The following is a 434-nucleotide window of genomic DNA, read 5'->3' on the forward strand; positions in this document are numbered from 1 at the left end:
AAGTCAGCTTTCTACATGCAGGCGCCGTAGGGCTCTTTTTTAGCAGGGACTCCTTTGCAGATTAGGCGACATCCAATCCTCCAAGAGCTTACAGAGCTCTTTTTACAGGGGCTACTGTAAGCTCTTGGAGGATTGGCTACATCAGGGGTGTGCCTAATATGCAAAGGAGTCCCTGCTACAAAAAGAGCCCTGCGTGACAGCAAAGGGCTTCCAGAGGAGGCGAGTCTTCCCCAGGAGCCTCTCCTGTGAGGCGAGTCTAAATCTCCAACGGTGAGATCCGCACCCAGACGGCAATTTTCCTTTCTTGTGTGATCCTGTTGTTTCATGGGGTTCCCCCCCCTGTTCCGCACATATTTTGCTCCCTCTAGTGGTCAATTCGATATTACACCGCTTTATGTATGGCACACGAGCCAGGGAAATGAGGGTGCGGAAGA

Source organism: Gekko japonicus, unplaced genomic scaffold, assembly GCF_001447785.1.
Source record: "Gekko japonicus isolate JY-2015 unplaced genomic scaffold, Gekko_japonicus_V1.1 scaffold4778, whole genome shotgun sequence".
NCBI lineage: Eukaryota > Metazoa > Chordata > Lepidosauria > Squamata > Gekkonidae > Gekko > Gekko japonicus.